Raw genomic sequence first — 27,806 nt, 5'->3', positions numbered from 1 at the left:
CCCTGGAAGGTGGAGTATACAGTAAATTCCCAATAATTGTACATGAAAAGTGGCATAGGTTAAACAGGCTCAGGAGTGAGTTCTGGCTGCATTCGGAGCCAGCTCGAATAACATCTACCCCACTTATCTAAAGCATTTCAATTTCATATTCGTTGTGCTAGGTTTGCCTATATTATCAATGTCAAAAAACTAAAAAGTCTTATCTTTAACTTTCATTCCGGGGCTTCAAAAGAGCTTTGAATTTGCATCTTACTCTAGGGAAGATGTAGCTTGAAAACATTTTTGCCCAGCTTGCTCCATTAATTTCTGAGGAAAATGCACCTACTGCTGTGAATATGACAGTTCTCAACCTTGGTGTTTTTACAGGATGTCCCTCCCCAGGGAACAGTCAGCACCATTGCGACTTCCCGGCTGGAAGCTCACCACCCGCCGGTAATCATCTCAGCTCAGCTGCAAGCGGAGGCCACGGCTGGGGTGAACCAGACGCCCCTTGCCAGAGTCCAGGAAAAGGAGAACGTCAAGGTTTGGGGGGCGGAAATACATTTTAAGTGATCACCTACATTCGGTTTGAAGGGTAATTTGCCTATGCCAGCGCTGGCTCAATTATCAGCCGCACTGAGTACTTTTTTATGTACTAGAAAGCTTTAACTTAAGATTATCTCCCTCTTGCCTATCAAATATTTTCCCCCAATTACTTCCATTGAGTCAGGGACAAAATTCATTTTGTAATGATTATCTGACTCAGGTAGAGCTGGTTTTCTAACTCTAGGCTGAAGCCACTGACAAGGGCACAAAAAAGGATTATTTTTCAGCAGTTTTCAGCTCAGCTAAATCAGCAGATAATGGCATCTATGATGCAGAGTGATTTTGACCTGAAGCCCTTCTCATTGTTAATGTGTCTCACATCTCAAACATGCCACAGAGGCAAAAATATTCTATAGACATCTCCACTGTCTCCAGAGAGCAAAAGGAACATTTTTAGGGATTCTTGATTTTCACACTTTCGGTCAATTAACAGCAATTGCTCAATAAAACCTCCAGAACTCTGTTCCTTTTTTCACCGTGTTTTCACGTGGATGAGTGCCAGCTAATAAATGCAGAGAGAGAGAATTCATTTGCATGACTTTGTTATGTTAGAACCTGAGGGTCTACACAGGCCCCAATAAAGACACTAAACAAAACTTCTTAAGCCTCTGCCAAATGGGGAATAGAGGCTGCAATTCACTGGTATTAGAAGTTATCCAGATGTGAACAGGTGCCTTATTCAGTGAAAAATCCCCAGAGACTAGATTAGCCTTTGCTACACAAATTATATTTCCATGATAATCATTATATTCTCTGACAAAACATTTCTGAGGTAATTGCATTTCCCCCATCTTTTGAGGACTACACTGTTACTCATTTTAAGATATTTATTGCACAATTACTTGCTTACAACTGTTTTTCTAACCTTGGAGTCTAGAGTTTCTTTAATAGCCACGGAGCTAGGTGGAGGGCGATGTGAATGAGGCAACGGGCAGGGGATACGCTGTGTCCAACTCAACCAGAGCAACTGAAAATTTATCTGCTTTGTATATTGGATTTCCCCGTAAGGAAAAAAGTTAAAAAGTCACTGGGCAGAAATATCGAAACTTTCATGATCATATTTGGGATCTGACATAGCATAGCAACTCAACAGATATTCAAAGGATAGATGATTAAAACTATTTGGTGTATTTCTTAGAATTACTTTCTCATCTTTCATGGTGTGTCTGTATTAACTGGCAAAATTGTTTTAAAAAATTGAACTTATCACAATATTTTAAAAACTGTATTTAAAAAATGGAATTGTATTTTAAGCTGAATTTTTTAAAAATTGAAACTATCACAATAGTCGAGTGATATATACGTGCATGTATATATATGTATGTGTGTGTGTATTTGCATATATATACATAATTATATAACTACAGTTGGATTAAATGGCTAAATGGTAAGAAAGGTAAGTTGAAAATGAGCAACCAGTAGGTGTGCCTTGTGTCATTAGTGAATCTTAGCCACTATCGTCCAAAACCTAGTCAAGAATGATGGCTGTGCTACATAACAATGGCCTCAGCCTGATCTGTAGCGGTGACAAGTTCATCTCCACAAATAAGCTGATGATGGATCCTTGCCTTCGTCTGAAATTTTAATATTTTGTCCATTACAGATTTTTTTTGCATTAATTTTGATTTTTAGAAACGATTTCATTAAAATATTGTTTATCCTATTACTGAATTCTTGGTACCAGCCTGTTAAATTTTGCGGCTGATGCGGGCATGTCTATTACAAAGAGGGTTAAGCAAAATTATATCTAGATCAGCCTAGCTCAAAACTATCTCTACTATTATGACAAGGGTTCACAGAGGTACTGTTCTAAAATGTATTGGCTCATCTAATTCTCACGCGTCTACAGAAGTAGGTACTATTTACACAGAGGCACAGAAAGCACAGGTAAACTTCCCAGTATATACACATGCAGTAGCCGTAAGAGCCCAGACTGAAGCCAGGCAGGCTGGATCCAGGGCCCAATGCTTTGAACAATTATGCTGCACGACTACTCAAAACATAATTTAACAAAAACAACTCCTCTACCCCAAAGAAGTTCAAGAACAAGAACATATGTTCACCACCCCACCCTCATGTCTAGAGGATTATCTGGCCCTTCCTCCAACCTCCGAAGATCATCTCACCTGTGTGTCAGGAACTGTCCCCTCATGAGCATCTCTTCTGGCCTCCTCACCCAAGGACGTGTGTGCAAATAGGCTCCGCGGTGGGGGCGCCCTTTGGGGCTCCCCCATTCCTGAACTGTACCCTGTCCAACTGACTTTATGTCCTCTGTTGAACAAAAGAGCAAATCTCTTTCCCATGCATGTCATACTTTGCCTCCAGGACCCCAACTTCTCCAGTCACTTGAGTTGCTTGTACGAAGGGCCGTTTCACCTTCTGCCTGAATACTACCATCCTATTATATGCCTTTTGTTCTCATTTCCACCCTCATCTTCCTCAAGCACGTGTCCAACAGCCTCTCACCTCCTCTTATAAATCAATGACAAAGGAAAAATAAGCCAACCCCTGTGCATATCAGATTTTTGGACAGATGCCTGGGCAGGTGGCCAACAGCCTCAAAAATCCAAAATCATTTTGGGCTTAGAGGGCACCGCCCTCTATACATGCTTGACACTGGGTGAGGTTAGGGACTTAACACTTGCATCTAAGGCTTGAATCCAGGTTTTTACCAACCGAATCCACAGCTTTGTTGGCTCCTTTCTTTCTTTCTTTGTTTGTATTAATCACAACAGAGCTGTGTGGAGATACCCAGCACAGCAGCCCCTACCACTACTGGGTCCAGTGGAAGGGTGAGTGATTCCAGTTCCTGAATCTTTGCAAAGATATGTGTAAAATAATGGTCTAAGTGAAATACTAAAATAATAATGTTGTTGACAATAATAACAACATTCGGAAATGTGACAATTTGTAACAAAGTGGATGTAGAATTTGAGATCTGAATTATCCATTTATCTCCACTGGCATCCTGTATTACCTAAACTTTTGTACTTCAATTATGGTTGGTAAACTTAGACTCTCATTCTCTAGTTCAGATAAAATTTTTATTAATATTTTTAAAAAAAGATGCTTTGCTTAAAGCGCTCTTACAACGAACAACATGGGGGATGCCTGCATGGCTCGGTCAGTTAAGTGTCTGACTCTTGATTTCAGCTCAGGTCATGATCTAATGGTTTTGGAGTTTGAGTCCTGCATTGGGCTCTGTGCAGTGACCCAGCAGAGCCTGCTTGGGATATTCTGTCTCCTTCTGTCTCTCTGGCTCTCCTGTACTCATGTTCTTTCTGTCTCTCTTTCAAAAATAAAATAAAATAAAATAAAATAAAAATAATAACAACAATACGGAAACCAATAAGGCAACTTTTCATGCCAGTCAAGGAGTGGACACTTTGAAAAATCAATATGCAACACCTTAGTTCTCAGTAGCCAGTGATAAAGGGACTTTTCAAAAATTACGTCTAATTAAAAATTTTTTTTTTCAACGTTTATTTATTTTTGGGATAGAGAGAGACAGAGCATGAACGGGGGAGGGTCAGAGAGAGAGGGAGACACAGAATTGGAAACAGGCTCCAGGCTCTGAGCCATCAGCCCAGAGCCCGACGCGGGTCTCGAACTCACGGACCGCGAGATCGTGACCTGGCTGAAGTCGGACGCTTAACCGACTGCGCCACCCAGGCGCCCCAAATTACGTCTAATTAAAAAAAAACACTCAAAAAACAAACAAAAAAACGAAGCAAATTCTGTGGTAAATGAAAAACATGACAAATAAGTCAAAGACATGTTAATAACTGGGGAAAATAAATTAGTTATTTCATATCGAGGAGGTAAAATTGCTGGTATTGGATAGAACATCGCACCTTCCGACCTCTAGCAGTGCTACTGCATAAGCCTGTTTCATATACACGCTGGTGCTGGAATCTGGCTTTCTATGCCAATCATTATAATCATTTAAAGATGAACAAAAAGTGGCAATAGCAAATACTCTGAACAAATCCTATTACTATGGGCTGGTGTATTTTGAGATATCTCCAAAGGGAACAAGGCTAAACAGGTTTAAATCCAAGCTCTTTGGGGGCGCCTGGGTGGCGCAGTCGGTTAAGTGTCCGACTTCAGCCAGGTCACGATCTCGTGGTCCATGAGTTCGAGCCCCGCGTCAGGATGATGGCTCAGAGCCTGGAGCCTGTTTCCTATTCTGTGTCTCCCTCTCTCTCTGCCCCTCCTCCGTTCATGCTCTGTCTCTCTCTGTCCCAAAAATAAATAAACATTGAAAAAAAAAATTTAAATCCAAGCTCTTTGAAAGAGGAAATACTTGGGACCTAAAACTTAAATGGAAATCAGGAGGCAGAAATACTTCAGTAGGCTCCCATCGCCGTGTGATCCTCTCTAGGAGTGATATGATTTAGGGAACACGTTATTTTGGAAATTTGTCATTGACTGACAGAGCAATCTTCTAACGGTCTATTTCAACACTCGGCTTCCCTTCCATACAGACAGGACTAGAGTCCAAGTGAAACAGGTTACCATGAAGTAAGTATGTGGTATTAAGCAAATACTCCACTTTAGATGATACAGATATAGATGGTATAGATACATATGTTATAGATATAGATATAGATACAGATACATCTTTGTGTGTGTATAAAGGCTGAAGAAAATTTTTTTAAAAAAGAGCTTTGAAAAAAGCACCTAAGTGTAGCTCTTCCTCAAAATTATTGCTCTACAAAGACTCAGCAAACTGAAAATGACCAAATATATTTTAAAATATTTTTCTCTCTGTTTAAGGTAATTTATTATTATGGTTTAAAATCCCTGGGGCGCCTGGGTGGCTCAGTCGGTTAAGCGGCCGACTTCAGCTCAGGTCACGATCTCGCGGTCTGTGAGTTCGAGCCCCACGTCAGGCTCTGGGCTGATGGCTCAGAGCCTGGAGCCTGCTTCCGATTCTGTGTCTCCCTCTCTCTGCTCCTCCCCCGTTCATGCTCTGTCTCTCTGTCTCAAAAATAAATAAAACGTTAAAAAAAATTAAAAAAAAAATCCCTGACTAGGTCTTCAAATAATTTATTTAATACATTGCTAAAGAATGCATTTTAAATAATTTTGATATTCTTTCATTGTTGAAGCTACCTTTCATTTTTCTCAATTAGTAAATCTTGCACCATGAATTGGCATAAAGGAGCCACAGTAACACGTTGGGAAGGAAAACATTTCATTATCCCATGTGCTATGTTCTGAGATGAATCATATCTACTGGAGTAATACAACATGCTGTGCATAATAATTGGACTTAATAATAAGACATCATGGAGGTTCTGCTATTTTCTTGTGTATATGTGCATAAAATGACTCTGAGGTTATAATTAAGTAGTGTTTTAAGAGTATAAGTGTAAAGATAGCAGGTTCCAAGGATAACAATTTAATAAAGTCTAATTTTATCAACTTGTTCATTTTTGGATGAGAATACAGTTTAAGGAAAGTATGTAAGTTATTATTTTAAAATGACAGAAAAAGGACCAGAAAATTCATTTTTCACTTAACTATTCACAACAATTTTCTGGAAGTGGTATTCCGTTACCTTCATGTAAGACTACAGACATTTAGGAATGACTTATAACTTTTCTGTCAGCTTTACTGTTCTGGCAGTGAACCATGGCTTGCTTACTTAACTCTAATGCTATTCAAAACTATGTCTAGACCCAATTTCTAAGAACAAAACGCAATTTTAATGAATAAATCTCTCCAAAGTTGACTGCAAAGCAGCTACATTTCTTTCCAAACAGCATTATAAGACATTTGAGCCAAAGTTAGGTCATTGTTTCCTAATTGCCATGATAATTTATAACAGTGGAAGTAGTCACAAGTCCTATTGTATATGGAAAGGAAGAAAACAGAAAGGATTGAGTAAATGTGAATACGAGGGTGTACTGTAATATATTTCAGTTCAAATAGAAGCAAGATTATATTGTACTACTATGCCAGGAATTATAACATTGCATCACTACAAATCAAAATTTATGAAACACCTAGAGCAAACCAATGAAGAATTTTTGCGGGACAATTGAGGGCCACTTGACTAAAAAAAAAATAACGTTTAAACATTTTATACTAGATATTTGCATCTAACACCTGTAGGTCAATCATTTATCAATTTTACAAGGATAGTGATTAATTCATATATGTACCAAAAAATATTCTGACATCCAACCTGACATCTTAGATTTACAAACTGATACACCACAAGGAAGCAAAAGGCAAATTTACATAGAGGAGGCAAATGGGTCCATTGGAATCAAAAGAAGTTAGTAAAATGTAGTGACATTTCCAAAAGCTGTATTTGTAAGGAAAGCTGAGGATATCATGTGAAAAGCATGTTAAATCAGTGAGTGCAAAGGCAAAATGCTGGCAAAACTCAAATACTTATAAAAAGTTGAAATTTAGGTTGGAATGATAAAAAGACAGGCATCCACATCAAGGACTTGGCAGCGATGTAGAGTGAGAAACAGATCTAAGATTTCATTTTCCCGCTATAGATCCTAGGCAAACTAGTTGGAGAAAAACTCCAGCACTAATGTGTTATACTACATAAACGTAGTTGCAAAAGGAAGCAAGAGAATTGAAGATGAAGGGGTTTAAGAGTACTATGCAGATGGTGGCCGAACATGCGTGATCAGTTGTGGCTTAAGTTGACTGGGATTCCCATCTGGGGAGGATGCATACAGAAATAGAAATCACTCTATGTTTGTCCTTTCCTATGTAAAATACAATTTAAGCACATTTGCAATAAATAGAGATAAGATGTAAATGAGAAATGAAGGAAATCAAACCCGTGGTCTAACTAAGGAAATACTTTGCCTTTGTGTATGTGATTTTTTAGATTTCACATTATATTGGGTTGAATAAATTTAATGATGTTACTTGAAATAGAATCGAATAATGTTGTTGGCTGTAAATTCTAAATTATTTACCCTGGAAAATCTTTAAAATACATAATGTAGGATCAATCTTTTTTCTTGAACATGATGAAAGTACTGAAAATAAGTGTATTGTCATCCAATAACACAGAGATTGCTGACTTTTCTTTGTTTAAAATGAAAAAAAAAAATCCCTGTGTCATAAACATTCAAAAAAATGTTATCAATAGCAGTGAATCTTTAACTTCTTTTATTTCTCGCTATTCCCCTCTGTTCCCTTTGTTTCAGATCCTGGATTTACACTTTCCCTGTGTCACTTTACACTCATTTCCTTTATCCTTCCCTTATCCACACTTATTTCTTTAAAGGAATTTTGCAATCTGGAGTATTTTTTTAACTCAGTTTAATTATTTTTCATTGCCCTTTTAATTTTTTTTTATCCACTGAAAGGAGACAGTCCGTGGAATAATCAGATATATGTCGTACTGCATTTGTGATCTAAGCAACTTACACCTTGAATAAGATGATAATGTGAATCTGTATTCGTAAAACTGTTACTCAGTTTCCATTTGTCACAAAGAATAAGTTCAGAGTTTTTACATAAAATGGACTAGAGAAAAAACTATGAATGTGTCAAAAATTAATTAAAATAAAAAAGAAATGTATATTTTCCCCCTAGAAAGAGCACCAATGACAAATTTTGAGACAAGGAGCGAGGAAGATCTACGAAATGAGTCAGGGGTACTTTTTAAAAGGCTTGCATAACATAAAAATATTGTGCTAACATGATCAAGACTTTTGTAAGAAAAAACTGGACAGAAATTTGAGAGGAATATTTTCCCTCAATATGTGTATGTATGGGGCCAGTATTTCACATTTTGAACAAGCGTTCTCCTAAACGTCAATATTAAAATATATAATAACATGTTATGTCTCTAGTATGAAATCACAAAGCCATATAAAATGTACAAACTACATAATTGTAGAGGGCTTGTTTTTCTAATATAGAACAAGCTGAGTGGCTTTAAATGGTCTAAATAGTTATTACAAGCTGACTGTGATGTGTTCTTCCTTCTACCTTTCCAAGAATTTCTTGTCTTTTAATAATGGATTCTCAAAGAATAAATTGCAGACACACAATCCGTTCCTGAAAAGTGTGGGCGGCTCACACAGCATGACGCGATCACATCATTCCTTACAGCAACGCCGCCCTTAAACCCCACCAGACACGGCCTTCCTCCCCATGAACACAGTCGTCCCACGCGGTGACGTGGGTGTCAGGAGTGTGATTGCTTGGAATGAGCCACGGCGTGTAGGCTGCATCTGATTCACCATCTGAAGGTGCAGTGTGGAGTCCACTGAGGAGTTTCAGAATGAGGCATTCTAGAGGGTGTCATGGCCATCTTCGGTGGTCTCGTCTTTCACTCTGTAACGTGATGTGCACGTCTCTCATAATTTCCTCATCTGACCTCTCCTCTCTGTGGTGCTCACTGCCAGTGCCACACTGAAATCGTGGAGGGAAGTGAGCCTGAAGAACTCTGCTGAGGCTGTGGGTTTGTCAACCTTGCTGACCTTTTAAATTACATTCCTGTAACATCTTTTTACTATTTTTAGTTTAAATTTTATTTACTTATTTTAAGAGAGAGAGAGGGAGCTCACACATGAGTGGGGGAGGGACAGAAAGAGAGGAAGAGAGAGAATCCCAAGCAGGCTCCAGGTTCTCAGTGCAGAGCCTGATGCTGGGGCTCAATCTCATGAACCATAAGGTCATGACCTGAACCAAAATCAAGAGTCAGACGTTCAACCCAGTGAGCCACCCAGGCACCCCACATCTTACTTTTTAAAGTGTAATTTTTACAGCAACTAGAATCCTGCTAGAAAAGAAATATAACATTTATATAAATATTTCTATATATTTGTATAATTCTAAAATTACTCATTTCAAAAGGTTTTGCTTTCATCCAACTATCATTTTGGGATAATGTATTTTTAGAAGAATGGAGTGTAAGGAAAATTGATAAGAATACAGTTTCTAAGTAGAAGCACTCTTTGCTTTTAAGCAAAATCCTACGCAACAAACTGCTGAGTTGATCACTCTGACAAATGTATTATTCAGTCTAATATAAATTAAAAAAATAGAGAAGTTGTAATAAATATGTGAGTTCAACAACTTTTTGCTCAATTTTTTTCTTTTAACACATCTATGTATTGATCCTATTAAAGAACATCATAATAGAAAATAAAAATAAAAAAAAAAACATGGTTACAAAATTTCTATATCTTTTGAAAAATCTATCTTTAAAAAAAAGGTTTAACCCTGATTCAAACCATATACAAAAATCACCTCAAACTGGATCATAGTCAAAAATTTAAGGGTTAAAACTGTACAATTTTGAGAAGAAAACACAGGCGATGGGGCACCTGGGTGGCTCAGTCAACCAAGTATCCGACTCTTGATTTTAGCTCAGGTCATTATTTCATAGTTCGTGAGATTGAGCCCTACTGTAAAGTCTGCTTGGGATTTTCCCTCTCTTTCTCTCTCTCTCTCTCTGCCCCTACCCTGCTCACACTTGCTCTCTGTCTCTCCGAATAAACATTAAAAAGAAAAAAAAGAAAGCATAGGAGAAAATTTGTTTGGGTCAGACAATGATTTCTTAGATATGACTGCAAAAGCCCAAGTAACAAAAATAATAGATTAAAATTTTTAAAACTTAAAAACATTTCTGTAGGGGCGCCTGGGTGGCGCAGTCGGTTAAGCGTCCGACTTCAGCCAGGTCACGATCTCGCGCTCCGTGAGTTTGAGCCCCGCGTCGGGCTCTGGGCTGATGGCTCAGAGCCTGGAGCCTGTTTCCAATTCTGTGTCTCCCTCTCTCTCTGCCCCTCCCCCGTTCATGCTCTGTCTCTCTCTGTCCCAAAAATAAATAAATGTTGAAAAAAAAAAAATTTAAAAAAAAAAAACAAAAAAAACCAAAAAACATTTCTGTATCAAAGAAAGCCAGCAAGAAAATGCAATGACAGTCCCTAGAATGACAGAAATCTTTGCAAATCATATATTTAATAAGGGAATTTTATTTAGCACATATAAATAACTCTTACAAATCAACAACAAACAGAAAAAAGAATAAATTAACAATTAGGTAGTAATTATGAATAGAATTTTCTCAAAAGATATGTAGCTGGCCAATAAGCACATGAAAAAATGCTCAAGACCAATAGTCATAAGGAAAACGTAAATCAAGCCAACAATTAGATACCATTTCAAACATACTAGAATTTGCTACAATAAAAAAGGTAAATCATTACAAGTATTGGTGAGAATGTGAAGAAACTAGAATGCTTGTACATTGCTGGTCGATAGTAAATTTACACAAGTATGTATATATTTTTTTATGTTTTTATGTTTATTTCTTTTTGAGACAGAGAGGGACAGAGCACGAGCTGGAGAGGGGCAGAGAGAGAGGGAGACACAGAATCCAAAGCAGGCTCCAGGCTCTGAGCACAGAGCCCGACGCGGGGCTCGAACTCACGAACCACAAGATCATGACCGGAGCCGAAGTTGGACGCTCAACTGACTGAGCCAGCCAGGCGCCCCTAAAATTACACAAGTATTTTTAAAAACATTTTGACAGTTTTTAAAATGTGACATGATGAGTTGCCATAGGACCCAGTGATTCTACTCTTAGACATATACTTAAGAGAAATGAAAACATGTTCACACAAAAACCTTATATACAAATGTTCCCCGTAGCATTTCTCAATAATAACCAAAAAGTACGAACAATCTAAATGTTCATTAAATAATGAACGGATAAACAAACTGGGGTACAGTCACACAATGGAATATTATTTGGCCTTCAAAAGGAATTAAGTACGAATATGTGTTACAACATGGATCAACTTTGCAAACATATGCCAACTGAAAGAAGTCAGTCACGGAAAGACACCTATTCTGTGATTGCCATTATAAGAACTATGCAGAACAGGCAAATCCAGAAACAGAAAGTAGACTCCGGAAGCAGAAATAAAGTATGTGTCCCAGGAACGAGGGAGAGGGAAGATAAAGAGTAACTGCTAAAAACATTGGGGTTTTGGGGGGATGGGGGAGTGATGAAAATGTTTTTAAATTTTGATAGAGATGATAGACAGTTGCACGACCCTGTGAACATACCAGAAACTACTGAACTGTACACTTTAAAAAGGTGAATTTTATCAGATCATGACCTGAGCCAAAATCAAAAGTCAAATACTCAACCAACTGAGTCACACAGGTGTCTCCTAACAAGTCTTAAAATTTAAAAGCAAATATAGGAAGGATCAAACTAAATCCAAGTAACCTAAATGTATGTTAGAACAAGATCCAATCCTTTTGTTGTAAAGAATGAAACAAAATCCAGAATCAAAAAATGTAATGATGTCTACCATCTAATCCAAAACGAGTAGACATGCAAAAAAAAAAAAAAAAAAAAAAAAAACCAGCAAAATATGAGTCATAACTAGGAGAGAAACCGAGCAACCGAACGAACAGGTTTGGATGAAAGAAGATGGGGTTTTCAGGAATAAGCATTAAAGCAGCCACTATAAAAATGCTCCATAAATTTAGGAATGTTGAGAAAAATACTAACACAATGAGGAGAAATAGGAAAATCATGAAAAAGGAATTGAAATGAAACTTCTAAAGATAAAATATCTGAAGCGAAAAGTAAACTGGATAAGTATAATATAAAAAATAGAAAAAAGATTACTGACCCTAAAAACACAGCTATAGAAATAATCCAAACAAAGTGGATAAAGAAGGCAGAGGAAAACAAAGTCAACAGAGCACCAATTACTTGTGGAAAAACCTCAAACTATTTCATATAAGTGTAAGAGGGTTCTAGAAAAGAAGGAGCTGGACACACAAAACTCTGAAGAAATTATGGCTAACTTTTTTTCCAAATTTGAAGAAAACCATAATCCCTCAAACCAAAGAAGCTCAATAAATTTCAAACAGAATAAATGCAAATAAGACCACATCAAGGAACAGTAAAACCAAACTGCTAAATAACAATGATAAAAAGAAAAAGCTTAAAAGAAGGCAGGGGAAAAAAGATACAGCAGGTGTAGAGGAAGAATGGTAATAGACTGTAACAGAAATGTAATGACAGTCAACAAGAGAAGCAGCATCTTTAAATTACAAGAAAAAAGTCAACAGAGAGTTCTATATTTAGTGAGAATATTTTTCAAACACGAATAAAATAAGGCCTTTGTCAGATAAACAAAATCTGAGAGAATTCATCAGCAGCAGATATGCACTGCAAATTATAGTAAAAGATGCTTATCAAACAAAAGGAACACTATTAAAGACAGAAATTTGGATGTTCTGAGATAGATGAGAGATAGATGAAAACCTATGAACATGGTAGTTGAGTAAGTAGCAATTATTTTTCTTTATTTTAATCATTTTACAAGATAGTTAACCCTTTTTTTTTTTAATTTTTTTTTTCAACATTTATTTATTTTTGGGACAGAGAGAGACAGAGCATGAACGGGGGAGGGGCAGAGAGAGAGGGAGACACAGAATCGGAAACAGGCTCCAGGCTCTGAGCCATCAGCCCAGAGCCCGACGTGGGGCTCGAACTCACGGACCATGAGATCGTGACCTGGCTGAAGTCGGACGCTTAACCGACTGCGCCACCCAGGCGCCCCGATAGTTAACCCTTTAAAATAAAACACTGTAATGGCGTTTTGTGGAATTTATAATACACAAAAGTAAAATATATGATAACATTAGCACAAAAGATAAGAGAGAAGAAATGAAGGTATATAATGTTGCAAGTTTCTCACCCGACAAGTAAAGTGGCAGGAGGCTACTGAAAAGTTGTCTGTCATAATTTAAAGGTGTAGTGTAAGCCCTAAAGCAACCACTTAAAAAAAAATGGAGCTAATAAACCCACAATAAAGATAAAATGGAATACTAAAAATATTCCTTTAATCTAAATTAAGGCAGGAAAAAGATGAAAACAACATCTGGCCAAATGGAAATATATAGGAAATTGGGAACTTTTCACCAAATCATTTCAATTAATGATATATATACATATACATACGTATGTATAAATATACATATACATATGTATAAATACACATTTTATAAACTATCAATATATAAATAAAAGTAGACTCCAACTAAAAGACAGAGATTGCTAGACTATAGAAAAAGGCAACACACAGATACATACTGTTTATAACAAACCTACAGGAAAATCATATTACTGGTGAAAGCCTGAATGCTTCATCCCTAAGATCAGTAACAAGGCATGGTTCTCTGTTCAGATTTATACTGGAGATCATAAATTGGAGACAATAAACAAAACTGCCTTTATTCACAGGTGAAATGATTTTTCAATTATACTATGGAATATACAAAATAATTCCTAAAACTGATAAATGAGTTTTGATGTAACAGAATACAGTAACAACATACAAATATCAATTGTATGTCTAAGTATGAGAAACAAAGAACTGGAAAATAAAAATTTATAACAGATGCCATTTAAAATAGCATCAATATAATGAAATATGTAGAGATAAATTTTTTAAAAATGTGTGCGGTCTTTACACTGAGAACTACAAAATATTGCTGAATACAAGACCAAAATAAATGAGAAGCAATTAGGAGACTTAATCTTGATAAGAGTTCAATTCTCCCAAGATTGATTTATATTTTCAATGCAACTCTAATCAAACTTTGAGCAGGTTTTCAAGTTTAAAAGGCTGTGATATATATATGGCAATGCAAAGGAACAATAGTAGCGAAAATAATTTTCAAAACGGAAAAAAAGATTTACCATATTTGGAGACTTACTATAAAGCTACAGTAATTAGGACGCTATGTGGTACTGGCATAAAGATTGATAGAACAAAACAGTCTATAAATAGACCCATTCTTATATAGCCAATTGGTTTTGGGCAGAGTTCCAGGGAATTCAGTGAGGAAAAAATGACTTTTGAACTCATGGTGGAGGAACAATTGGATGTCGTATTGAAAAACAGATATAAATCAGATCTGAATATAAAAACTAAAATGATGGAATCTCTCAGAGAAAATGTAGGTGAAAACATTTGTCACTTTAGATGAGACAAAGATTTCTTAAATAGGATATAAAAAGCCCAAATCTTAAAAGCCCCCCCAAAAGTTAATAAACTCTACTTAATCAAAATTTAAACGTGTTTTCTTCAGAAGACACTACTAGGAAAATGAAAAGGATAGTCATGACTGGAGAAGATATTCGCAGAACATATATCTGAAAAAAGATTTATTCAGAATACATGAAGTACTCAATAAGAAGTAACTATCTATTTAAATGAGCAAAACATTTGATCAGATAGATGCATTTTTTTAAGATTTTATTTGTAAATGATCTCTACACCCAACATGGGGCTCAAACTCACAAACCTGAGACACATGTGCTACCAACTGAGCCAGCCAGGTCCCCATTGAGATACTTTATAAGAGAAAATATCCGAATATCCAATACGCACATAAAAATATTCAATGTCATTAGTCGTTAGGAATATGCAAGTTAAAACCACAATGATGAAAAAAAAAAATTAAAAAAAAAAAAAAAACACAATGAGATACCACTACATAACCCCACCGTGACTAAAATTAAAAGGACGGACAACACCGTGTTTTGGTGGAAATGTGGTACAACTCATTCTCTTATTGCTGATGCAAATGCAATATACTCTTGAGCACTTTGGTAAACCACTTGTTGATGTCTTAAAAGTAAATGTACATTTACCCTAAGACACAGAAGTCCCACTTTCAAGGTATTTACCAAAGGGAAGTAAAAGTGTATGTCCATACCCTGTTCTTAAGTATTAGTATCTTTATTCAAAAAAAAAAAAAATTACAACTTAAATGTCCCTCCATTGGTGTGCATGGGTAAATAAAATATATCCATGCAATGAAATATTTCTCGGTAATAAAAAGTAATGAATTACCAATGCACACGACAGGGAGACAATCTTTATGGAAAGTAACTCACTAGAACAATGAGAAGATTGACTGCATTAACGAGGTTTTGGGAGGACAGTGGGAGACAAGGTGATCAGGGAATCCCTAAATGAAGGTTGGACCAGGAGACAGATAACCTATAAAGTGGCAGTTTGGACATTTAATGGCTATGTGAGTCAGGTGTCACGTGCAGCTGTGTATACATCTCTAGCTTTTTTGTTTTGTTCTTGTTTTTTTCACACATAGGATTTCTTAATGGCAATCCTGGAAGACATTTCACTCAAGTAACTTCCAATGATGATGGATTGCACCATCAATGAAAAAATTAGGAAGAGGGACTATTTGGGCAGATGTTGGGGTTAAAATGCAGAATGTGGCTTAAGATATCTGGATTTTAGAGAACAAAAAACAAATAACAAATCGCTTTTTAAAAAGTGAATAAGCCTCACTTAAAAATCAGTTCTTTCCCACTACTTCTACTGAGCAGTACTTTTCTATCTCAGAAAACAATTTAAGATACGTCGCTTTCCTTCAGCCTTCGTATAAGATTCTCTGTGCATACTGAAAAGAATATGGTATCTTGATTTTAAGCTAGCATTATATATGAGAATGCAGATTTGCAAGATTAGAAGGCTATTATTCTCTTAATCAATCAATTATTTGCTGTACACGGAGTTCATTTAGAAGATTTAACACTGAATTCAAATTGTTCTTTTAAAATTTGCCCCAACAAACACGTAGAACACACGTAGCATAAAGGATGTATACTTATACTTAATTCTAAATTTAAAAGAAAGCTATACAGTAGCAATAAGAACACTAAATAAAAGTAATTTTCTACCTCCATTTCATGCCGTAAGTCAAGAATGGAATTCACACCTCGAATTTGGTATTCCTTATGTGTAATCTTTAAGAAAAATGTAAGTCATTCAATTACATTTTCTGCACAGGATATTAAAATGTGAGAATAGTAACTTAAATTCAATTTTATGTCTCCTTTAAAATCCTTACACTTTTTCTTTGTAACTGAGCATTTTTTGAGCAAGTGACTTCTTTATTTTGAATATAACTCTTATGTCATATATAGAGTATCTACTGTGTCTTCCTAGAAAGGGAAAATCAATGAAAATAGCATGAGGAGCCCCAGTAAGCCTGTTTTTGATGAATTATGTCCTTAAAGATATACCCGTATGTGGTTCAAAATGTATTGATCAGAAACAACTGTTTCTGTAATATCAATAATGCACTATTCTCTTGAACTTCCCCTGAAGTGACAGGGTTTAATCGAGAGATCCCTAAACAATAAATTGACTACCAAGAGGGAGACAGAATAATGAAATTGACTCAAACTTCTAAAATAAATAATCATTCTAAACTTGAGGAAAACATATTGACGTCTGTGTTTGCTCTGCCTTTTTTTGACTTGTATCTTTCATAATAAGCTGCTTACCAATAGGATTATTACTTCACCAAGTTTAAGCTCTTAGCCCACTGACATTTACTTTTCTGTATGCTATTCAATATTAGAAATTAAAAATGAAAACAAATCATTTTGAAATGCCATGATCACTATTTTGAAATCATTTTCTATTATAAAATGCAAACTTCAAATAAACTCTCCCTATTAGATTTAATTCACTTCCTCTTTTTGTGTGCTGTTTTATCACCAATTAAGTTATTGAGGAACTTTTTTAAAGCCTTTCTCTAGAGGAAGAATATCCCTGTACTAATGTTGTCTATTAGTTGGAAAATCATTTTTCTATTAAATGTTCAAACCATAAATCCATTACCCCAATGTAAGAGATGAGCTATAGAGATCTCTTATTCTTTCTTTTAAAACTGTCTAAACAATTCTATGGATCATTCTGAATCAAACTTCTTGATTATTCAAAGAACGCAGTCTTGCAATGAAAACCCTTTAATCTATTCTGTAAAATCCCAAACATTTCCTAACACATTATTCATTCAAAATATTTTCTATAATATTCTAGATAAGAAATTTTGAGTAATTCATTTTACACATTTAAAACCCTACTTTTAATCTCTAATTCCCACAGTCTATGTATAACCTTCATTTGTCAATATAATTATCTGATAATACACAACCTGAGCACAAGTATTACCCATGTGTTCCATCATCTGGCTCTCATCGAAGCATCTTGCTCTTAAGTGTATTATGACAGGAGCTTTGTTATATTAGTTTAGAGTCCTGAATCCTGCTTTGTCAGTCTAAAAATTTCTGAAAGAAAATGACAAATTTTGACAAAATTTGTTCTAGCAGGTTCTGCTGCTTTTTCTAAGACTCGATAAATCATTTGTTCATTCCTTGGGTTTAAACTCTTAACTGCCTTATCTGTGTTATGTCAAGATCAGAACAAATTGGGTAAGAACTTGCAATGAGTAGGTTAACGGTCCAAGGCTCTCTAGACAATCCAAGGATAAATTGAAGGTTCATACGTCAGTGATCAGAATACTGGCTTTGGCATCTGACAGAATTCAGACTCCAGCTCTGTCACTTAATAGCTGTGCTTTCTACTAAGTCAATCTTTCCTAGTACCGTTTTTTTTTAATAATATGAAAATGGGGACAATAGTTAGTGAATGATGATTAAATGAGATATGCCATAACTAGTGTCCATAAGATTTTTCAGCAGAGAAACGCTCAGTGAATGCCAGCTGTCTGTCTCCTTGTCATTATAAGAACAGTTTAACTACTCACGTTCTATTTGATTTCTATTGTTGGGAATGCCCCAGTCTACAATCCCTTCCCCCTGACTCTCTTGTTAGGACAGCCTCATCACTAATATGAAAAATTAGGTTGAATCCACTACTTTCTGACTTTTGAGTTTTTTTGTTAACTTTTTAAAAAAATTGCAATGAATATATACGGAAAGACTAAGCTAATTATACCTTGTCACAGATGATGTTTTCTTCCATCACTTAGCACCAATATCACCTATATGTAAGCAACCTGATATTATTTAACTATATATATATATAATATATAATATATATATAATATAATATATTATGTATATATATTAATCGAAGTATTGCTCACATGATTGCTTTCCTGTTGGACATGCATTTTAGAAAGTTATTCATTTAAATAATAAGCCAGTTATTACACCTTGAAATACCAGGTATTTTAGATATGTTTCTATAGGATTTAATGTTTCACAAACCCTTGAAGAATGTTACTCAAACATCTTTTTATCATATTTGAAATATTGCCAGATTAAGGCCTCTGCTCAGCAGGCATGATGGGGGGATGTTAAAATTTTCATCATTTCTAAGATTGATTATTATAACTCATAATTTTCTTTTCTCATAGTCAGCTGCACCAGAAAACAGCACTTATAATGGATGAAGAAAAGAATCCTTACTCTCCTACTCAGTTTAGATTAACAGGCTGCTTTTCTCCTGCACCTGCTGATGCAAGTTTTGTTTCAGATGCCTGGGACACGTGATTTATTTGATAATATGACTTGTCCACTACAGATAGGTTGATGGTAAATACATTTTAGGCCAGAAGAAATAGAGATTTGTGGCTGGAACAGGTTTAAGATGAACGTGCCAGTCATATGTAGAGTAAGGGGGACCTTGGGAGTATTTCAAAATGTGTAATGTCATGGAGGCAAAGGAGGAGCATAGTTAACTCCAGGAAACCTTTTTAAATTATTTGAGTTTAAATATTAGTAAATGGGATGCATGATAGATTCATGATAATGATAATGATAATAATTCCATTGGTATCTATTTATTAAATACTTTGTATGTGACAAGTAATGCCAGCTGATTTTCTACACGGTATTTCCATCAGTCATTGCAATCCCACATTGGCACTTCTTATTTTTATCCCCATTTTACACACGAGGAATTTGAAGTGCAGAGATGTTAATTAGCATACCTAATTAAGAAGAATCTTGTGCAAGATTCTTGTGCAAGAATCACGTGTGCAACTCTTGTAAGACTTGGTCTTACAAGACCAACAGGCCAACAGTCCTGTGTTGGCCAAGGAGAGAGAGTGAGGACCTGACACTCATAAAGCATGGAGGCATCACTATGTGACTAATGGCATCGGGGTTTGGACTGAAGGCTGCTGTTTCCTCTCAAATCACACAGCATAGACAGATACATACGGAATAAGGAAAGGACGGTATCATTTATGAAAGATGAGTAATCTGCTTGTTGCTCCGCACCATTTACAGGGCATCGCCCCTTTATCACCATGGGGTAAGACTACTCTTGGAATCTATGTTACCTACTCAGGCCTCCCTTAACCTCTTTCCTCTGCTGTTCACAGCTAAACCCTGCATAAGAGTTTTCATTAATTTAAGATTTGGGCAACTGGGTCTCCCCATCCCAATCACTGCTATCACTGGATGGCATGATCTGGTCCCTTACTCTCTTGATACTCACATTTTCAGGGAGCTTTTCATCCACTCCGCCTCAGCCACCCACTCTCAGTGTCAAAATTAGAATATTTATCTATACCTGAAACTCTACTTCAAAATGTTCAATCAAACATCCTCTGTCTCACCACAAACTTCTCTCCATCTGCCCTGTTGGCTCAGTTACTCTCACTACATCTGCTATGTGACTCCATCAGTTGCACAGCACCAGGTTTTCTGGTCTTCGTTTCATTTCCATTGCTGGTTGGTATCAGTAACCCTGCAAAATTGATTATTCTCTTACCGCCATCTTGCAGCCTCATGCTCTTTTGTTTCATTCCACACTAGTTGGAAAATTCCATCCTGGACTATGTGAGTTTTCCTGCTGGAGGGCTGGAAAAAGTCATGTAGTTCCCTGAAAAGTCATAGTCACCAACCTCAAGAATGTTTCAGCATCACTGAACAAGCCCACTGCGTTTCTCTAGTTCTTCTTCTTCTCTGTTCAATATAATGGCTATTTCAAACACCCCTACTCCCCTCCACCCCATGACTCTATCTTTCCCTAATATTCTTAACATGATCATCCTTCCTACAGCAAGTACTTCAATCCACCATCACCAAACCAACAGTCTTTCAGCATTAGCTTCCACCCTTTCCTCTTTCTCTTGTGATACAGCGTGAATGATATCCCATTTCCTTTATTTTTTAATGTTTACTTATTCTTGAGAGAGAGAGAGAGCTGGAGAGAGAAAGGTAGATCACGAGCAGGGGAGGGGCAGACAAAGAGGGAGACACAGAATCTGAAGCAGTCTTCAGGCTCTGAGCTGTCAGCCCAGAGCCTGATGTGGGGCTCGAATCCACGAACCATGACATTATGACCTGAGCTGAAGTCAGATGCTTAATCGACTGAGCCACCCAGGTGCCTGCCCCCTTTTCCTTTACAAGACCATCTTTTGCTTTGGATTGCTGAGACCCATCTCTGCCAATTTTCTCCAGAATTTTACAGTATCAATAAAAAAAAAAAAAACCTCCTGGGGGTGCTGAGATGGTTCAGTCATTTGGACGTCTAACTCTTGATTTCAGCTCAGGTCATGATCTCCCGGTTCGTGAGATCGAGCCCTGAGTTGGGCTCTGTGCTGAAGGTATGGGAAGCTATTTGGGATTTTCTGTCTCCCTCTTCCTCTGTCCGACCGCCATCTCAAAATAAATAAATAAACATTAAAAAAAAAAAAAAGCCTCTGTTCATTTCACATCTTTCCCCTTATGCATTTCTATTCATCTTTTCAACTTCATAGCCAAATTTGGAAAGAGTTGTCTGCATTTGTTGATTCTATTTCTCCCTCTACCATTCACACAACTACCTTCTTTAATTTGGGTTTTGAGTCACTGCTCTAACAAAACTCTGTTGCTAAGGCTACTAAAGATATTCTTGTTGTTTAGTTCAAGGAGATACTTCATAACTCTCACCTTACTGACCTATTAGCACTTTGCTACAATACTCTCTTCTTCCCTCGGTTCCTAGAATGATCTCACTTTGTATGTTATTCGTAATTCTTGATTTCTTCTCAGTCTCCTTTCTCAGTTGTTCCTTCTCTACCCAGTCACTGGAGCTTGAAGTCCTTCAAGTTCTTTCTGTCCAGGGCTTTGTCTTTTATCTCCCAATGATCTCTCTCCAAACAATCTCATTCTCTACCATGACTTCAATTGCCATGTAAAAGCCAGTGACTCCAATTTCAAACTTTTGTCCAGATTTCTGAGCTCTAAAACCACAGATACCCTCTATCCATTTTAGATCTTTTGTAGCCACTTCAAACCAAACATAACAAAAATTAAAAAGACCAGTATGTTTCTCTGGCCAGAAACACACGAGTCATTTTGGCTCTTCTCATCGCTAGTCCCTCCGGTGTACTCTCTTTCTGAACCAGCTGCGAACATGTCCTCGTCTCCACCTTCTCCTGGACCTTATACCTTCACACTTTCCTTCCTGAAGTGCTGTGAAATCTGCCAAATTGGTCTTCCCTTATCCTCTCCTCTCCTTTCTCTGTCTGTTCTATTCTCCACATATAAATCAGAGTGATGATTTTTTAAAATAGAAATCTTACCTCAGGGTGCCTTGGTGGCTCAGTTTGTTTGGTGTCTAACTCTTGATTTTGGCTCAGGTCATGATCTCATGGCTTGTGAGACAGAGCTCCACAACAGGCTCTACGCTGACAGGGCAGAGTCTCCTTGGGATTCTCTCTCTCCTTCTCTCTGCCCCTCCCCCTCTCATGCGTGCGTGTGTGTGTGTGTGTGTGTGTGTGCGCACGTACTCTCTCTCTCTCTAAATAAGTAAATATTTAATAATTAACAAATAAAGAACTCTTATCTCTTCTAATTGCCCTTAGAATACAGATAAAATGTCTTTAATGGGGTCTACAAGGTGCTGTGTGACCTTTCATTCACTCATTGCAGCGGTAGGATCTTGGAGGTCCTCTCTGCTCCCTGTGCTCTGAGGACGCTGGGTCCCTTTCAGCTCAACACGCATGCTAGGCAGTGCCCCAACTCAGGAACTGTGTACCTGCTCTTTCCGCTGCCTCCATCGCTCTTCCTTACAATGCTACCTTAAGCTCCAAGTCTGCTCTCACAGCAGCTCATTCTCTTCGTTGACAATGGCAGGCCTGCCTGTTACATGTAAACCGAGATACAATTTTGCACTTTATTTTGTACATCGCTCTGAAAAACGTGTCATGATAGCACACTGTAGGTGTGAATTTCATGATCCCCAACACCTTGCAACAAAGTCCCTGGCACATAAATGTTTGTTGAGTGGAAGAATGTGGCTTACATTAAACTTCTTTAACGAAAGATGAAAATTACATTTCTTAAGTGTTTCTTTTGTTGTCATTATTCAGATTAATTGTAGCCTATAACTGAAAATTATTGCGGTGGCAAGTCCAAAGTGAGATTTTCATTCTCCTTATTATGGAATCATCAGCTCTGGAATAATGAATGCATCCAGGCTTACACATGGAGATTTAACAGATAGCACTTTGGTGTTTTCTACGCTTCCCACTGAAGGATGTTGTGAAAATATCAACAGAAATTTAAACGATACCGGGAGAGTAGGAGAAAATGGCATCATCTGGACAAGTCAAGTCACATTCTGAGTTGGAGTCTCAAGCTCCCAGATAAGCAAAGCAAATTCCCAGGATCCAGAAGACAATCAAATGGTTAGGGGGAAAGGGGGCAGATGCTTTTTTTTTCTCTTTCAAATATTTCTGTAATATTTGAAATATTTCAATATTTCAAATATTCAATATTTCAATATTTCAAATATTTTCTAGTAAGAAAGCGGGTATAGCCCTTTACAATTTGTTTTATTTCTGCAAAATCACTCTGAAAGAGTTTGCAATGGATATTACTCAGGTAACTACCTCCAAAAAAAAAAAAAATGCTATCATAAGGAATAGAACCCATTGTATTCATGAATTAGAGAACTTCTAAAAATGCACATTTTGGTATCAATGCTGCTGCGGTGATGTCATCAGATAGAGCACAGTTTGGAAATTCACGGCTGCCAAGTGTTTAAAAAATGCCCGTGTTAAGTGCCATGTTTTCAACCCATTAATGTAGTATCAGTAAGTAAATGAGGATATCATTTAAATATAGCATTTTCTCTACATATTAGTTAGTAGCTCAATGAGCAATTTGGCTTAAAAACATGCAGAGTAGGGGCACCTGGGTGGCTCAGTCGGTTAAGCATCCGACTTCGGCTCAGGTCATGATCTCGTGGTTCATGAGTTTGAGCCCCGCATCAGGCTCTGTGCTGACAGCTCAGAGCCTGGAGCCTACTTTGGATTCTGTGGCTCCCTCTCTCTCTCTGCCCCTCCTCTGCTCGTGCTCTGTCTCTCTCTGTCTCAAAAATAAATAAAAAACATTAACAAAATTAAAAAAAATATGCAGCGTGACCTGAGTGACAGGTTTTTTTCATACGATTTAATATAATGTATTCAATGAAACAGGAACCGTCTCACTTTGCTCTGAAAGGAAATTGTTTCTTAATTTTAATTTCTGCAAAACTGAATGATGAGTTCTGTCAATGAACAAATTTAAAGACTTCGATTTTATGGTTAAAAGACCAAATAAAAGAACCCCTTCATTAATTACATGTGTTTTCTAACTTTCAATTCAACTGCTACTGAAATATAATTTTCCTATAATTTTATTCCTCATTTTTATCCTCCTTCCTTCTTCAAATAATTAGATTACCCAAATTACTTATCTCCAAAGTAAAATCTATCCCATGTTGACAGACCGGGAGTCCCATGTCAGGAAGATTCCTCACAGCGCGTAATTAGTTCAGTTCAACCCACCAGCAATATTGGAAAGTGATATATAGCCTATAGCTTAACGACAGCAGAAAACTTACACTCTCTTTACTTGCCAGAGCATTCATGCTCTTGATTTCATGAGGGTATTTTTAGTTTCTAGTAATTTGGGAAAAGGTAATAGGTGACAAAGTCAGAAAGCAAAGTGTAAAAATATGGTGTAGAACTCTAGCTATATATAATACCTATAAACTGTATAGAAAAGTACATTTGCATTCCAATAGCACCTGTGACATTTAGATGTTCTATCGAATCCCCGCTCTCAATCTTCGCCTGCATCATATGCCAATATTCTCTCTAAATATAGTCAGAGACCATCAAAGAGTGGAGCACTCAAAGGATATATGGTGCAGCAAATAGTAAATTTCTACGCTTCTCTACTTTTTATAATTCTTGCTTATAAAGTGGATAGTAAAAGTATAATTATCTTTCGAACCACTTCCAAATTCCATATCAACAAACTTTAACAATGACCATAACGACACCGAAAAAAAAGGGGAAAGATGCAGCTTTATCAGAGTTTTACTTTATGATATATCCATCAGCGTGCCCGACAACATTCTAACACTGAAAATTAGATTTATACGTCTCTTATGAAATAAACCTGCTTTATGTAGATGTATAGGATCTGCTCATCAACACAGCAAATAGCCTTGATTTCCATTTAACGATCTCACTAGCGTACGACAGATTCTCATTCACATAGATCACTACACACTTGTTATAGATTTTTTTTTCTGGCAACATTTATCTTTCCTGTTTTATGAACCAAAGCTATTTTATGTTTTCTACCTCTTCTCTATAAAATTCTCATAAATAATTACTGGATTTCAAAGGCTCCTGGCAGCTGGACACTTGATAATAGCTATTTCTAACTGATGTTGAAAGAAACGCACTGGTGAGATTAAAGACTTACAAAATAGTCCGATTTCTTTCTTTCTGCTTGTGGGTTGGCATGTGTGGCATTGCATGCTTGTGCACAAAGAAAAAGCAAGATGTCATTTATTTACAGAAGTAGTCTGGCTATAGGCAGGGTGCAAAAAAAAAAAAGTGTAAAGAGAAAAGGTAGATGTTTGGCAGTTCCTTAGAAGTTACGTCTCAAAGAATGACAGGACTGACTGGGAAATCAGAAAACAAGTTTCTCCAGGAGACAGGGCTATCAAAGCGCCTGGCCTCGCACGGGCACTCACCATTGTTGTGTAGTCCCAGGACGCTGTTCCTGACCTTCAGGTGGGCCGGCTGCCAGCAAACTCAGTGCACTGTGCCCAGGGCCCCTGGGCTCTGCCTACGTGGGGCACGGCGGCCACCCAGGCTTCTTAGGAAGCAGCGCTTCTTAGGAAACAGCTCTTGGCCTGGAGAGAGAAGGGCATTCCTTATATAAAAACCACCAACTACTAGGATTGCATACGAATAACCTACATGTATAAAATCAATTTTTATTGGTAATTCTTACGTTTAAAGATCTATAATGCCACGAGTTTTAATATTTTTCCCAGGAAAAGAGAAAGGAGTGCCTAAGTTTGCCACAAATTGCACATTTGTAAGCATACAGTATCCACTTAAGATATAGAGAAAACTCTAAAAGCACATGGTTGTCTATAGGTAAGTAGCAGGTTCATCAAGATACTGGTTCTGATCTTCTTGCCAACGGATTTCATTTTCTTAGGATGTTGAAGTGATAGTATTGAAGCCTAGTGTGGTCATGTATTGGGCATACCTAGTTTGTGCACCTTATGACAGCACACATTTTGGATGCTGCCAGCAGTGGAAATAAGTTCAACTTCATGGAAAGGGTTTACCTTTATAACACGATAGGTTATTACTTCTAGATGGATGAGGAAGACAACACAACTGTTAACACAAAGCTCCTTCCCCATTCCTAGGGTTTCCTTTCACTTTATGGCCATTCCGTTAGGACAAAAATCCAGGCAACTTCTGCCCCAGGGAAGGTGAAATGACTTATTGGTTGCTGAGCTGAGAAAAAAAAAAATCTCGACAATTTTAACCTAGACTCTTCTCATCTCTGTTTCTTGGGAGCTGATCCCTCCACAGAAAACACACTTTCTTTACTGTGTTCCCATACTGAATGAGCTTTTTCAGAGGAAGGTGTTGTCCAGGATAGGAGGAGTGGGGAGGAGTGGTTGCCACAGTTGTCTGTGTGAATTCGAGTCAGGGAGTGTTGATGGTACCCAGCGTTTGGTACCACGGTCATGGTCTTTCCTCATCTACCTCTTCAGTCTCATTTCTGTGCACCTCCCTAAGGTACACCATCATATATCAACCAGAGCGCCTTCTTCCAATTCCAGTTATGCTGTGCTCTGCTGTGTCAGAATCTCTCCCCGGCATGCTCTATCTAGAATGCTATTCCCATTAAACACACTTGGCTGGCTCCTCCTCACCTTTCAGTCCTGATTTCAACGTCTCCCACTCAGTGAGTCTTCTTGACCACCCTATCTAAATACCAAGCCTGTCTCCATACTGAATTTTACAGTCTTCCGCTCATTCCTCCTAGTGTAACTCAATATGTCATTATTTTGTGGTCTTTTTGTTGGTTCCTTCCCCTGGACTCTAAGTGGCAGGGGTCTTTCATTACTACCCCATAGAAAGTATTATCCAACGTTTCTAGTATAAACGTTTCAAAAGGGAAGGGTAGACATGGAATCTTAAAATACATTTAATTTTCTGGGAAACAGAAAACAGGGTGCCATAATAGTTTAAGATCATCATGAAATATTTTTGAAATGAGTGTGTAAGAACTATAATGCCCATACGGTATTTTCTTCACAAATAAAACCCTAAACTCACTTCCCCGTCCCCCTCAAAATCCTTTGCTGTGCCAGAAGATGTTACCACGTAATGAGAAACCCAGAGCTGGTGTACATCATTTACCACCACATACTTAGGGCATTTTACACAAAGCAAAACGTTTTCACACAAAATACAAAGTGTTCATTGACTGTTATCAATCGCTTATAGCACTAGACACGTTATCCAAAGATATTCCAGGTGGCTAAGTAGAAATCTGATTGCAGCGTGCTGTTTGGAAGACTGGTATGCTGCATGTGGGACCACCAGAACCTGAGTTTCCCAACTACCCCAAAGAGTTGAGAAATCCAACTGCTCACGTGGTTTTCCTCAAGAGCCAGCTTTTGTGGCGGCCACAACCGCAACGGTGGCAACACCAGAGAAGACAGTGACTGCAGTGGCAACAGCACTTACTGCCTCAAAATAGGCAACAAAAACATGATAATAGGGTCATAAGTTGTCCCTAAAATGTCATACGATAATAGGGCTTGGTGAATGGCAATGTGCTTTGGGGATGAGTTTATAGTAATTGCATTCACCAAAGTCTGTTATCTCTGTGTATAATCGATTGTGTGTCCTGTTGTAAAACTTCTGATAACAGGAAGAGTACAACAGCAAACAGTTTCTGGAAACAAACATGATCTGAAACTCACTGAGCAAAGGGAAATAAACTAGGAAAGGGATGATGCCACATTTGTCCAGGGAGGGCACAAACTTGCGGTGGTCTCAGGTGGCTCCTCAGACTCGGGGCTTTC

The 27,806-nt window shown here is 37.4% G+C and overlaps 1 protein-coding gene across 14 annotated transcripts in view; it reads right to left on the bottom strand.

The window, feature by feature from the left end:
• Nucleotides 1-25,598, bottom strand: part of TENM3 (teneurin transmembrane protein 3) — a 1,294,211-nt gene extending 1,268,613 nt beyond the window's left edge. For 11 of the 14 annotated variants that reach the window (XM_086703136.1, XM_086703140.1, XM_086703142.1 and 8 more), the window contains exon 1: nucleotides 25,437-25,598. The gene's annotated coding sequence lies outside the window, so the exon portion shown is untranslated. The remainder of the gene's footprint in view (nucleotides 1-25,436) is intronic. The other 3 variants (XM_086703151.1, XM_086703149.1, XM_086703150.1) reach the window with 3 other exon arrangements.
• Between the last annotated feature and the right edge of the window lie 2,208 nt (nucleotides 25,599-27,806).

Source organism: Puma concolor, chromosome B1 (assembly GCF_028749965.1).
Source record: "Puma concolor isolate L17-30 chromosome B1, mPumCon1.1.hap2, whole genome shotgun sequence".
Lineage (NCBI taxonomy): Eukaryota > Metazoa > Chordata > Mammalia > Carnivora > Felidae > Puma > Puma concolor.
This window is presented reverse-complemented; position numbering and strand designations above follow the sequence as displayed.